This window comes from Lipotes vexillifer, unplaced genomic scaffold (assembly GCF_000442215.2).
Source record: "Lipotes vexillifer unplaced genomic scaffold, Lipotes_vexillifer_v1.1 scaffold751, whole genome shotgun sequence".
In the NCBI taxonomy this organism is placed as follows: Eukaryota; Metazoa; Chordata; class Mammalia; order Artiodactyla; family Lipotidae; genus Lipotes; species Lipotes vexillifer.
In genome coordinates, this window is record NW_006799727.1 from 831246 (window position 1) to 841291 (window position 10046).

The 10046-nt window shown below is 49.4% G+C and overlaps 1 protein-coding gene across 2 annotated transcripts in view; it reads left to right on the forward strand.

Moving 5' to 3' along the window:
- The window catches only part of TTC7B (tetratricopeptide repeat domain 7B), a 245588-nt gene that overhangs the window by 98496 nt on the left and 137046 nt on the right, over positions 1 to 10046 (forward strand). The gene's annotated exons all lie outside the window — the stretch shown is intronic.

Below are 10046 nucleotides of genomic sequence, written 5' to 3' on the forward strand. Positions count from 1 at the left end.
AAAAAAAAAAAAAAAAATTATTTATTTATTTGGCTGCACTGTGTCTTGGTTGCAGCTCGTGGGCTCCTTAGTTGAGGGTCGCCAGCTCCTCAGTTGCAGCATGCTAACTCCTAGCTGCGGCATGCATGTGGAATCCATGCACAGGTTCCCTGACCAGGGATAGAACCCAGGCCCCTTGCACTGGGAACGTGGAGTCCCAACCACTGCGCCACCAGGGAAGTTCCCAGCAGACGAAAGTCTTAGGGAGATTTTCTTGATGAGAGAGAGGACTGATTTGTAATTATCTTGTCAGGGGTCTATTAGTAAATGTCCGCTCTTCTGGATGGCTTAGAAGAGCTTGAAAATAGCTTATTCTGCTGAGCAAATTAAATATTCTCCCCACAGATCATGTGTGCCCTGCTCATGTGCTTAACAAAGCTTTTTTTCTATAGATGGTGCAAAGGTACAGTTGCGCTCACCATCTGAGTGATTGGATGTGAATTCTGACTGGGAAGGGCCACTCTGTGAGGCATATGATGAAAGCATCTGATGTAGAAGCTTGTCCTAACGAATTGTGGACAGACCCGTTTTTATATTATCATCATTTTGTCAACGTTAGTCTCCTTGTCCATCCTGGTCCACTTCAGAGTTCTCTTTCTGCCGTGAAGGTTAGCCCACGCGGCAGAAATGTTCTGCTGTCCCTTTGTTGTCTGCCGCCACTGGCAGGGGCCACGAATCACAGCCCTTCTTCAGAGCCAAGTGTGTCCCGGTAGGAATTTGGCCTGGCCCTCGCTGTTCCCAGCCTTCCTTGCTTCTCTTCTGCCCTGTCGTGCTTTTGCTTTTGTGTCATGGGAGTTAGTCACAGTTTCCAGACTGTTTGCAGGCTTCTTCATGACAGGGATCATCAACTTTTCTGGGCACTGGAGTCAGACTGGGCCTGGGTTCAAATACCAGCTCTTCTGTCTGTGGGCTGTGTGATGATCACGGGCACGTTACATAATTTCTCTGAGCCTTTGTTTCTTCGTGTATAAAACTATAGAAGATGCTAAATAAATACCTGTCAGTTGAGAAAAAAATTTTGACCATAGTATATGATGGAAACCAGTTGTGATGTTGCAGTATTTTCTGCTAAACCAGAGGTACACAAACGTACCAGTGCCTGTCTTTGGCTTTTACCCGATAACAGTTTATGTGTGGAACGGAGGACCAGATGGTGGGTGGTGCGAGGGTTAGGGGAGGGTGGGGAATGGGAGGATTACGTGATTTTGAGCGCTGGGCCAGCGGCTTTACAGGCGTCATCTTATCCAGGCCTCAGGAGCAGGTATTAGTCCCATTGTACAGACGGGGAGGCAGGTACAGCAAGGTGAAGCCTGTTTCCCGGGCTCTTACCCCTCCCGTGGAGGCCCAGCGCCTGGTACTGTTTCCCTTCGCCTTGTTTCCAGATGTCTCACATTCCAGTCTCCGTTCCTCGTCTCATGATCACTCTCAACCTTTGCCCTCTCCTTCTTTTCTATCCCCAACTTACTCGTCTTCCCCAGCCTGACTCACAAGAACCTGTGAGGATTCCAAGCGGCACCATGCTGCCTCAAACTGGGCAATACTGCTTTGTTTTCCCCGAGAAAAATCCCGGAGGCTTTTATGTGCCTGCTTCATGGCCAAGGTCCTCCTTTCCCCTCCGAGGGTGCCTGGTCTGGTTTTGAAAGGGACCCTCGGGCTGACCTGGCCTGAGCGCTGCCTTCAGAGTTGCTGCCACTCCCCGTCCCCGCTCAGCTCTCCTCACCCCCATCTCTTGCCTGCTTGGCTCCTGAAGGCGTTTGGACCCGTGACTCCTGGACATTTAAAGTCCTATATATATATATATATTTTTTTTAATTTTATTATTTTATTTTTGGCTGCGTTGGGTCTTCGTTGCTGAGTGCAGGCTTTCTCTAGTTGTGGCGATTGGGGGCTACTCTTCATCGCGGTGCGCAGGCTTCTCATTGTGGTGGCTTCTCTTGTGGCGGAGCACGGGCTCTAGGCACACGGGCTCAGTAGTTGTGGCTCTCGGGCTCTAGAGCGCAGGCTCAGTGGTTGCGGAGCACGGGCTTAGCAGCTCCGCGGCATGTGGGATCTTCCTGGCTTGAACCCGTGTCCCCTGCATTGGCAGGCGGCTTCTTAAGCACTGTGCCACCAGAGAAGTCCCTAAAGTCCTAATATACATTATTTTTAAACTGAGTCCCTTGGATTTTTTCTCACTTGTCATAGCTTTTGAAATATTGTCCCCAGAGGTTGTTTTGGAAATGCAGTTCTGTTTCCTGCTCTTGGAATGGAAGTGATCACTAACCTCTTATCCCTGTGTTGAACCTTCAGCTTAAGTACTGTGGTCCATCTGGAAGGACTGCCCCCCACCTTGATGTCCTCTCTGCCTTTCCCCCTCTCCACAGCCCAAGTGACTGGATGAACAGGATGGTCAGAAGTCCTTCTAACCCTGTGGTCCTGCTGCTTAGAATTCATGAATGTTTGAAGCCATATTGTTAGCAGAGACCAGTTCTACCTCCTAGATTGTTTTCCTTCCGCTTTATTACTGACATTTTAAATGAGTATTAGATCGGCCTGGTGCGTATCAGGAGGCACGTATCAGGTGCATATCGGCCTAGTCCCTTCTTGGAGGCAGGCCGTGGAGCCCTGGCCTCTCTTGCACTCCTCATGCTACACGTGTGTGTGTCTCCCACCTCGGGCTGGTCTCGAGCAAACACTTACCTCTGTGGAAGTGAATGGTGTTGGTGCTGAGCTTTTCTCTTGTCAGCTTTGTATCAGGCTCTCCTAGAACTTTAGTGGCTAAACCTCCTGGACCACTAGTTTGAGCCACTAAACTACCCCTAGTGGCTCAGCCACCCAGGCTCACATTTTTGAGTTTGGACTGGCCCCTGTTGATTGATTCAGAGCAAACCTGTATTAACTGAGCCAGAACAAGAAGGACTCAGCTGCTAACAGCCTTGGTTCCTCTGCCTCATCTGTGTTGTTGGGCTCTGACCCTCGCCCGGTGGCCTTTGGTGGAGACTGTCTGCTCCTCCCCATGGGCACCAGCACTCCTAAGTGGTGTCGCCATCCTTTCCTGCGAGAGTGACCACAGGGCCCCAGGAAAGAGCTTTTCGCTCTTCCACCTGACGTCAGTCGTGTCTTTTGTCATTGTGAGCATGGTAGGCTTTCAGTAAATAGCAGAGTGAATGAATGAATCAAACTGGGGAATATCTTTTTTTTCTTCTTCAAAATTAAATGACTCCAAAGAAGTAAAACAGACTTTCATGTCTGTGCATTGACTGGAAGGTAGATTCCAGAATTCCAAAACTGTTTTGATCAATGGCAGAATTTTGAGGATAATAGTGATAATCATGGTGAATGCTTAAAAAGCACTTACTCCGTGTATGAACTCATTTAATTCCTACAGCCAGTCTATGAGGTGGGTACAAATGTACCCATTTTACAGATGAGGAAGCCGAGGCAAGCACTTGCCCAAGGTCAACAACTAGTTAAGTGGAAGAGCTTGGGTCTGAGCCCAGACTGACTCCAGAGTCCACGTTCTATTTTGCCTTAGTTTGAGGACGTGGATTAGATGAGTACATGGATTTCCAGGTGGATGCTCTGAAGAGCGAGCCTCATGTGTTAGACGCGCTCTGGTTTGTTTGTTAAAAGTGCTGTCAGATTGAGGAGTCCAGCTCTGCATTAGGTACTGTGAGGCCTCTCGGGTCAAGTTGAGCCTCGTTACAATCCAGGTCTGTGGGAGGAAGCACGTTTGTTGGCGAGCCCAGCATTGTGTCCCCGGGGTCCTTGCCTCGTGTGCAGTGGACACTCGCTGTGTATTGTTTGAATGAGGATTGATATCCTTTGACTCATTTCCAAAGGTTGGAAGGAAGGAGGATGAGAGAGGAGCAGGCCTTTCTGCATCCCGTGTTTCCCCAGAGCCTCGGGGTCGGGATGAGGGGAGAGAATGGGTAGGAGGGTGCGTAGTCCTTCCGTCTGAGCCCCTACGGCAGTTTGTCCGGCTGTCATACATCACAGGCAGAACAGTTTGTCTGGCTGTCACATGTCACAGGCGTGAGCAGGCCAGGCCCCGCAGGGCTCCCTGTGCCTCGTCCACCTGTGTCTCTGCTGCCGGGACCCAGCTGCTCCCTGTGCTGTGGCTGCCTGGCCAGCTGACTAGGATGCCCGGTTTGCTCTGCTTTTGTCACGAGGAAGCCCTCGTTGCCAGGGTGGTCAAAAAAATGTTGTTAAGCCTAGTATGACTCTCATTAGGTTTGAAATGAGACTTACGGAAACTCCGCCCGCTTGCTCAGGTCCCGGCGTGCACGGTCGTCACACCCTCCATTGCTATATCTAGGTTGCAGCTGGCTCGCTCCAGCGATCAGAGAGAGTCCTTTGCTAATGAGGCCAAGGTTGCGGGTTTGATCCCTGGCCCTTGACTACAGCAAGCCATCTGTCTTCACAAATGGATGTCACTGGATCTGAGGCAAAGAGTGTGCACAGAGGGAGGCGCTGGAATCCATTCTGGGAAAAGCAGCTCCCTGACAGCCGGCCAGAAGTGGCCTCTTCCGTACTGTGAAGGAGGTCTTTTTCTTCTCCCACTTTCCGGATCTGGAGTTCTGGTTTGGATTTCTGACTCTTTCCATATAGATGATACTAAGGGTTGTATAAATGAAGGGGAAGCAATTCCCAAGCCTGAGAATGAAGAGAAATTGACCTAGGGATACATGGTATCCCTTTGTGTTTTTCTAGGGTTGTAAGTGCTGACAGTGTCCAGACACTGACAGGGTGGATCTCCTGGCGTGAGAAGGATCTCTTCAGTTGTCCTCTTTGTGATCACAAACATGCTTTTCAGCCAGGAGATGGGGAAGGGGATTTCAGAATGTAAGATTGCCCTCACCCCACAAAAAGCTTGCTGAGGGTCACTGGGTACCGGCTTGGCTCTGTGAGGCAGTTGGGACAGGAAGAGATGAGTACGAGAGGGCCTGTGCTCTCAAGATGACCGCAGACATAAATACAAAGGAAAAGCACAGGTTTAGTGCTGTCTACACTCAAAATAGGTACAAACTTGGACTTCCCTGGTGGCGCAGTGGTTGAGAATCCACCTGCCAGCGCAGAGGACACAGGTTCGAGCCCTGGTCCGGGAAGATGCCACATGCCGCAGAGCAACTAAGCCCGTGCACCACAACTACTGAGCCCACGCTCTAGAGGGCGCAAGCCACGACTACTGAGCCAGTGTGCCACAACTACTGAGCCAGTGTGCCACAACTACTGAGCCCACGTGCCACAGCTACTGAAGCCCGTGCACCTAGAGTGCATGCTCCGCAGCAAGAGAAGCCACCGCACCGCAACAAAGAGTAGCCCCCTCCTGCCCCAACTAGAGAAAGCCCACTTGCAGCAAGGAAGACCCAGCGCAGCCAAAAGAAAAAAAAAAAAGTACAAACTTGTTGGCAACACCAGGAGGCAGTGTCGTGTCTTCCTGGGGAAGCTCACAAAAGGTTCTCAAAGGTGACCTTTGACCTGGGTCTTGAAGGATGACTTAGGACTCTTTAAAGAGAGAGAGGAGCATGTGGAAAGGCACCTGGGCAGCAAGGTTTCCCTGAACGGTCTGAAAGGTTTTTTCAAAAGTCTCGAAATCCTCAATATCCACACAACCCTCTAGAAGCTGGCAGGCTGGGCATGCCTGGGTACGTTGCTTGCTACAGGCATGTCCCTGCTCTCCCAGGCACCCATGCTACAAACACAACTGAGGATGTATGAGACGTATTCTGTTTAAAGGGAGCTTGCTGTGCTGCCTGCCAGTCCATGTGCAGTGAGAACGAAGCGGGTAAGAAACAGGTAGAAAATACATCCCCTCGGGGTCGTGGTTCACTCAGCTCATGGTAGTTCTGAATTTCATTCATTCAACACATATTTATTGAGCACTTTCTGGATGCCAGCTCTGTTTGAGCGGCTTGGGATATGGCAGTAAGCAAAACAAAGATCTTGGTCCTCAAGGCGCTTATGTTCTTATGGGGGATGTGAAGCCATCCAAGCTTCCTGGTGCTGTCCCTTGTTCACCAGTGTATCCTCAAGGATGAGCCTGGAACCCGAAATGTAACAGTGCTCAGTAATCATTGAAATAACCTACTGCTTAAGAGATTCAGAAGCGCCAGTTGGTATGAAAGAACGTGGAAAAAGCCGAATGATTTCTTAGCTCTGAGAGATCTACTGTGTTGACTTGTTCTAAAATTGATCTTTAGTTATAAAGTTCTCCACCACAGAGAAGGAGAAAAAATACTGAACCTACGCTGGCAGTGGTACCTTTCCCTTGTTACCCAGGAATTTGACATCCAGTATTTTATTCACATCAGAACTTTGAGTTTGTGATGACAATGACAGTTGAGATTGATTTGAGTGCATTGGTGGCCTGGGCCAAACGCTGAGGTTAGAAGAGAATATGGAAGGACAGGTTAAGGGAAGAATCGTATTTTCCCACCCTGCTCCCAAGAAGTGAACATAAAAAATGTAAAAAAAAAAAAACATATATTGAGCTTGCAGTTGAAATAGCTGCCCATCTCAAGGGGAAATAGTTCTCCGGTCTCCGAGTTTCTCCCAGCCTTGGTTTTCCATTTGGGTTTGGATTTTGGAACTCTGGCTTCCTTCCCGTGTATGTTTCCCCCTTGGTTCGATTGTAGGTTTGTCCGTCAGAATGTACCTTTCAGAGACCAGCCTTCAGAAGTGCTGCTTTCAGGGCCCGAAGGGTCAAGAGGGAGGCCGAGTGCTGGCCAGTCAGTGCCCTCCCTGGGTGTCCTCAGGAAGTCATGCTTCTGCACTGACCTGAGGGCCAGCACACGAGACCTGGAAGGAGGTGGCTCCGGGGGAGGAGGATGAAACCTGATGGAAAAGGGAGGAGAGAAGAAAAAAAGGAAGTAGGTCGAGGGAGGATTAGAACGTGTCCCTGTGAACCGTGGATGGGCTTTGCTTTGCCTGGGTTTGCACAACAGCAAGGCTGAGGACGCTGGCCTGAGCTCTCCCTGCTGGGCTGGGGACTGTTGGTGATGTTGGCAGGTTTTGCCTGCCTGTCAGGCTGAACAACCAGCTGGTGCTCAAGGGACTTGCAGGCCCTTTCTCCGTGGTGAGAGCTTAGCTGTTGGGAACCGTTCCACGTGGAGGGAAGCGCACCCAGCTCAGGAAGCGAGGTGCAGGAGGTGAACCCCAAGTTCTGACAGCTTGCCAGTGCCTGCTGCTCGAATGCTGGCCAGAACCTTCCTTTTAAGAATAGTTTACCGTATTGGATTTTGACATCATTGCATTCTCTGTCAAGGGTGTTGAAATGGAACAAATGACGTAATGTCGAGGGTCTCTAGAAACCCTCAAACTGGGGGAAATTCCTTGTCTCTCTTCTGTTCATTTTGGAGTGGAGTTTTTAAGCAGCAGTTCATTCCAGATAGTTCATGGGTCTCCACATTTTAAGAATAAACTAAGAGTTTAGAGACATGAAAACATGTGGCTTTTGTTTATTTCCCTCAAATTGGGGCATTTCATAGCCTTTAGAATGTGATTCTTGCAAGTTAATTTCTTTTTTTGTTCCTTTCTACCATGATTATCCATCTAGCTTAAAAAATTTTTTTTCTGCTATCATGGCAACAGTGGAAGTGATTGCTTGAATAAAATTATGTGACTAAAAACATGTATGAACGGTATAAGAGTTGCTGAGAATTGTATGTCTTTGCGCTTAGGATATTTATTTCCTTTTCTGATATTTAAGCTGGGTGATCTCTCCCCTCCAGTCCCCCTCCCTCCTGCCCTGTGGGTGGACAGGCAGCCTCATGGTTGTCCTGATGGTGCCGCTTGACCAGCACAGCCGGAGGCCTTCTGAGACATTCTGCGGTTACTGCAGATCCGCTGTTGACAAGCAGGATTCCTCCCAGCTTCGCGAAGAATTTGATTCTGAATCCTAAGCTCTTCCCAGAAGTAAACTGGAAGCAGTTTGAGAAAAACTTGAATTTGCCTCAAAGGCAGTGTCAATGCGTCAGGAATACGCCCTCAGCTGCTACCGGTTTGGCCTCCTGTGCGGCGTCCTCTCGGTCACGGGGACTTCCTGCAGTCGCCACCAGAGGGCCTCGGTCCTGCACGGGAGAAACCACACCTCGGCCTCAGAGGGGAATTGAATTTCTCTACCCATCGGTTCTCATTTAGGGCAGCTGAGGCCTCACCCTTGGACACCAGGCTGCTTCACCTGGGCCAGCAGATTTTCTTTCCAGTTTTGAACCAGTTCCTAGGAGAATCTCATTAGCTGGGAGCACTGGGGCGCATCCGATTTTTATTATGTATATATATTAATTTTCATATTAACGATGTAAAACATAGACCTTTCTCGTATGCATATTTTGTTCTTTCTTCTAGAGCTTCACTTCAGTTTGAGGGCTCACATTTCTTTTGTCAGGAAGGTGAGAGGTTGGGTAGAAAGGTCCCAGCTCGCCCTCTCACTAGGTGTGGAGGTCTGAGCAAACCGTTTCTCTTCTGTGTCCCAGTGGACTAGGTTGTGTCAGATCACTTATAGCTGGACAATTCTGTGCTTCCGTAACTGGATAGGTATCTCACTCTGCAAAGAGGGCCTGGGAGACATTCCAAATGGCCAATTCCCATCTGATAGCCTTCCCTGACATATAACATATAGATTTGATACTGCCTCCTCAAGGCCTAATTCCCACCCTGCTAAAACAGCCCTTTAAACCTGGGTCTCCAACTATATTGTCCCAGTCCCACCTTATTTCACACAGCTCAAAACGCCATTATTTTTGTACATAGTAGGAGCTTAATCTGCGATTCTGGAATAAAATGAGACCGCTCTGCCCTGCCCATCCCCTTTTTCAGCTGTAGCTGTTTTCTCCCCACCATGTTACTTAACAGAACCGAGCTTCAGTCCAAAGCAAATGTACTCTGGTGCCTGTGAACACAGGTCCCATAAAAGCAAATGAAGGGGAAAGCAGCAACGTAGATTGCGTGTCCCAGGGCCTGTTACCTAATTTTTATTCACGTCTCCTTTAGTGCTGCCTGGACTGCCAAGCGCAAGCCTCTCTTTTCATGCCACCTTAAAGCTTCTGATCTGGTATATCATCTGATATGTGTGGGTGAGAGGAATATGGGAGTATTGATGTATCTGTGCCAATAAACCATTACCTTCAAGCGCTGGGGCTGTTCTTGTGAATCAGCGTCCTGGGATGTCACGTTAGGTATAAGACACGAATTAATAGCCCTTGTGAGTGCTCGTAGCATACAGAACCCACCTTCAGTTTGATTTAATCCCTTTGTGTGATTTAAAATGTCATCCAAGAAGAGAGATGAATACCTAGAGCATCTGCCACAGACTGCAGAGGCTGGCTGACAGGTCCGCACCGGCTGACCCGCTCTGTGGCTTTTTTGGAAAGCTGAGATGTGTTCTAACGAGCAGGTTATAAATATCACGGGGTTCTGTCGTAGGAGGTGGCGGTGCTCGATGTAAAGGGACCTGCTGGGAAACGCTCCCAGCTGAATGGGTCAGGCACAGCCTTCAGAGGGGGCAGACAGCAAGTGGGGTCGGGGCATATGGACCGGAATTTACTAATGAATTACTGTCCCTTCACGAAACGTGTCACCCTGCACGTCTCTGTGAGGTGTTTGGGCACCAAAATGAGGTATGCTGGCCCCAGTCAGGTGGCGTCAGCCTCCAGCCAGCGCTCACTAACTGTGGGAGGAGCTGTGACCCTCTGCCTCGCTGGGGGCAGGAGGGGCCGATGGGTTTACTGGGCAGTGACGTATGTTCTTGAAGACGCGGAGTGGTTGCTTGGTGGAGCCCCTCATTTTTCATACCTTTTCTCTTTGTCTTGCCTGTAAAGGTTGCAGGTCACAAGAAGCCTTTCCCACGTTGCACACAGTGCCTTGTTGATACTCCTGTACCCCTTTGCCACCCACCTTGCGGTGAAAAGACAGAGTTTTCAGCACCACTCAGCAGAGCAGGAAAACTCCTCAGCCACTGTGAGGTAGAAGATAGACTCTGGAAAGATATCTTGCCTTTTTTCTTTTGCCTCGGATCTGCTCTTCCG